At 39.8% G+C, this 4597-nt stretch overlaps 1 pseudogene; it reads left to right on the top strand.

The window, feature by feature from the left end:
- Positions 1-2746: 2746 nt before the first annotated feature.
- On the top strand, positions 2747-3259 carry Srsf3-ps3 (serine and arginine rich splicing factor 3, pseudogene 3; annotated as a pseudogene).
- The last annotated feature ends 1338 nt before the right edge of the window (positions 3260-4597 follow it).

Below are 4597 nucleotides of genomic sequence, written 5' to 3'. Positions count from 1 at the left end.
CAATGCACTAGGAAGCTGGATTCATCATGCAGGACTTCTGTTTTCCTTGGATTACACAATTAAAACAGAAGCTCAAGGGGCTTAGGATGTGAAACTACCTGGGTGGCAGTTTATTTGTGTGTCATCCAACCATTCTCACCCTAGGTTGTAGTATAGTCCAGCTGGAAACTTTGGAAACAGAGCCTGAGTCTATTAGCTCAGAGCCCTTTCCACTGGGCTGAGCTGTCTATTTAAGCGATCATACCTAAAGACTGTTAGGGGCAGAATGTGTGGAGGCAGAAGGATGGGCAGCCATTACCCTGGACTTGGTCCCAAGCTGCTCTGGATGGATTCTGAGGGTCAGTATTAAGTGGTTATTGTAGTTTTCATCTGCACTGTCCTCTATAGCCTAATGATCTGAGTACTTGGTGTTTACCTTGTTGTACTAGTTTGAAGGCTATGGAGTCTTTGGGAGGTAGAGCATGGCTATCAGGAGTTAAGTTACCAGGAGAGGCTCTTTGAAGATTATACCCAAACTTAATTCTAGCCACAAGCTCTCCTTTCTGATTGTGAGGAGCCTCCTCCATACACTGCTACCACCATGGGGTCCTCCATGCCAGGGTGTCTGTCAGGAATTTTATCACATCAATGACAAACGTAACTACTACATAAACACATATATCTAAAGGCATGATCTTCTTTTCCAGCTATGCAATAGTCTATTGAAGATTTAAACTTATTTTTAAGTGACCTGAAGATAAAATGGGTAAAGCGGTGTTTTGAAATTGCTTTAATAATGCAATGGGTTAAATGTTGCCAAACTTACCTCACCAGACCTTTGCCACTTTATAGTGAATACTTTTAAGAAGCCATTTTCCAGCTTTACTGTGAAATGCGCAGCTTGTTACTGTCAGCTATAGTCATGCTCACATATAATAGCTTCCAGAATGTCCTCCTCCTGTCTAATGCTTAGCACCCATTGCTCACATGCTTTCACCACCTCTTCCTTCCACTCTTCCTAGCTGTCTACTGCAATTTTACTCCCAACTTTTATGTGACCTACATAGCATACTCTAACACAAGTACAATCATGTGGCATTTGTCTTTCTGTGTCTGCCTAGTTCTCTTAAAATGATCTTGGTTTCTATCTACTTTGTTGTAGACAATATAATTTTAACTTTTATGGCTGAATAGTACTCCCCCGTATTTTTTTTTATTATGTCTTTTTATCCATTCATGTGTTGACACTTAATATGATTCTTTTTTGCTCTTTTGGTTAGTGCTTCAATGACAAGAGTGGTGTTATCTTTTCAACATATATTGATTTCCTCTCTCTCTCTGTCTGTCTCTCTCTCTCTCACACACACACACACATGAGAGAGAGAGAGAGAGAGAGAGAGAGAGAGAGAGAGAGACAGGCAGAGACAGAGAGACAGAGAGACAGAGACAGAGAGAGGAATGTAGTGGGATTACTGGGTGCAAGATAGCTTTAATTTTTATGGGACTGTTACATACTTTCCTACAATGACTATATAATCATTCCTTACTCCTTATCTCCCTTGTTCCTCTATCATTTCTTAATTATTCAGAACTGTAGGAGAGACTGTTGTGGTATGTTAGAATTCCCTAAGTAAGAGAATACGAACTATAGAAAACACAAGGCATTGAGGTTATCACTCCACTCTACCAGAAAGCAGGATTTAGTTGAGTTGTACAGATTCCTGGGCCTACATGTGTTTTCTAGGAGATATCTGAGCAGAATACTATTATTTAGGGCATCTCCCACTGATGACTCCTTTTTCTGGGCAAAGGTGACATCAATACAGTCCTAAGAGAGTTCAGTTGTATACCGCATTCTCCTTTATAAAAAGTGCCCATCTGTCTCAAAATAGCTACTTATCACAGACTCAAGAGGAAGACTCATTTTCATCAGAGATGGAAATAAAAGCCACACATTTATATTGGCAAAATTCCAAACTTATTTGGCTCATTAGTTTAATGAACAGATTCAATTATTCTTTAAGAATTCTAGGTGAATTAACTTTTTAAAGTTTCATTTTGTCTTTGTTCTTAGAGAAGGCTACTAAAATACATACTCCTGTATGCTCTAGTCTCTGAAATGAGTGTATTAGTTCCTTTTTTTTTTTTTTTGCACTCATAAAACACCATAGCCAAAAGTAGGGTGCATTGAAATTACATTTCCACTCAGGAGCCAGAGGCAGAGAAGATGATGGAAGTGAGAAGAGACCACAAACTCTCATAGCCTGAACCCAGCATTTCTTCCAGCTTCAGGCTTTCCACATCTTAAAAGTTCTATAACCTTCCCTAATGGTGCCATCATCTAGGTCCTACCCACTTAAACACCTAAGCATAAAGGGATATTTCTCATTCAGACCATAACAATAAGTATAGGCAGACATGGGAAAGCTAGAAAATTATGCATATATTTTTGCTTTTCTTTTTACATTTTGGCTTTCTGACTCCTCTTTAGAGCTGGGATGGAAAGCCCAACTAACTGAAATACTGTGAAAAAACCTTACTAAGCAATGATACATTTAAAAAATCTTCAGACATTTTGATGTGTGGAAGGATATATTATTTTCTTTAGAGTAAATACATTTCTATTCAAATGCACTTGGAGATCTTAATTAAAAATATTTTATTTTGGCCACTTTCTGAGTGCCAGGGTACGGAGAGCCGTCGGGAGCCTGTGGACCTGTTGGAGCTTCAGGAGTTGAGCTTGAGTTTTTGAATCCAGGGTCTGGAAATGCATTGTGATTCCTGTTCATTGGACTGTAAGGTTCATGAAGGTAATCTTGGAAACCATAGGAACAAGACTGAATCAGGCAAGTTTTTGGTTAATATGGACCACTCCAAAGTGTCTGGGTTGCTAGGCATCCACTTGGGTTGAATTCAAGATGCTGTTGTTGTGGTCTTGAGCTAAATGTAAGAACAACATGTGGCTGTGTAAGAGTGGAACTGTCAAATGGTGAAAAATGAAGTTAAAATCCTGGCTTGCCTCCCTCATGGGGTCGTTGCCCTCCTAAAGAGGAAGGGGTAGGAGGAGCCTTCCCCTTCGGCCCAGATCTTCAAAAGCTTCCTTTGAAGCCCGCACAGGTCATTTTCTAGAGATAGGAGAGGAGAAAGGTCTGTGTCTCCTGAGAGAAGTTACAAGCCTTCTTGATCCTTCTCTAGGTCTCGTAGCTGATCTGGGTCAAATAAAAGGAAATGGAAGATCAGTTTGCAAAAGAAGTGGTACACAGGAAGTGACTTAATTTGACAGCAGTGTGTACAGGAAATTAGTTTTGTTTGCGACTTTATATGTTTGGTGCATTTTAAAGTTGTTTTATGTTGCCTGTAATTTTAAATGCATTTGCCTGGACCTAGGCCCTCATTTCTGGCTGAGCTCTGAGATCAGCTGCCACTGCCGGACCCACTCCCTATCGGGTTAGCTCTGCCAAAGGCCAGCTACTGTCTTTCCGGAAGTGCGATTATGGTCCCAACCCCTCTCAGTTTCAGTGCCATTAACTATCCAGCTTCTCTCTATTTTTGCCCTCCTTTTCTCCACAGAAGAAAAATATCCAGACAGCTATATTAATTTAGAACTTGTCGGATAGCACAATTGCTGGTTGCAGAATTTCCTGCCCTAACCTTATCAGCTCGTCTATATCAGCCAGATCTACTTGGTTAACTCCTGGTAGAGAAGGCTGCAGGTTCTAGTTTCCCCAAGATTGTACAGGATTGCTGCTTTCTACTCATGCCAAAGCCTGGCTGAGAAAGCCTTTTCCCTTTTCTCCCGTCTCTTTTTCCTCTTGCAACCTGGAAGTCTCATCTTTACCCTTTGCCAAGAAATTAGCTCCTACCTTTTTTATTGACACAATCGAGAACCAGTTAGGGAATCAGTACCTCCCCCTACAGTTTTACATGTTTAAATTTGTGAACTTCATAGACATAGTTTTTTCATAGACTGAAATAAGCCTAGGTCCTAACCAGTTAAAGTGTGATATGTTAATGTTATAGAAACAACTGGCAGAAATTGAATAAAATTGTAGTTCCTCAAGTAGCAGGAATGTCGTAGAGCTGTGGGAAAAATAAAAGCAGTCTTTAAGAGCTGCTGTGAACACAAGTCAACAGGCAAAGTGTAGGGACTGCACTCTGAAGGCTTGCACAGGGATTCCTTCCTGGTTGCAACATATGGATGCTTAGCTGTTTGTAACATTGTTTATTTGGTGATGAAAAACTATGATACCAGTGTTTGTCGGCGTAAGGGTACATTGTAAAGGGGAACTTTTCAGTTACTGTGCAAGACTTTTTTTTTAATGATATCATTTGTAATATGTTAGTGAGACTCCTTGGGATTAAAGTTTTGGTTACAAATTGTTAAAAAAATATTTTATTCTTAGGTTGTGAGTGTCATACAGGGGAGGAGCACTACCTAACATGTGTTTGATTGCAAGCAACATAGAAAAATACTTGTAAAGACATATATTGGAAACGAATGACAATTTCTAAGTAAAATAATATATTCGACCTTATGTGTGATTAAGAACTCACAAAGGTAGGGTAGGTGAATCATGCAAACATGGAACATGGTGAATTATTACTCAGGGCTATTGAT

This window comes from Rattus norvegicus, chromosome 5 (assembly GCF_021556685.1).
Source record: "Rattus norvegicus strain SHRSP/BbbUtx chromosome 5, alternate assembly SHRSP_T2T, whole genome shotgun sequence".
Lineage (NCBI taxonomy): Eukaryota > Metazoa > Chordata > Mammalia > Rodentia > Muridae > Rattus > Rattus norvegicus.
The sequence above is the reverse complement of the archived record's forward strand: the minus strand, read 5'-3'. Positions and strand labels throughout refer to the sequence as shown.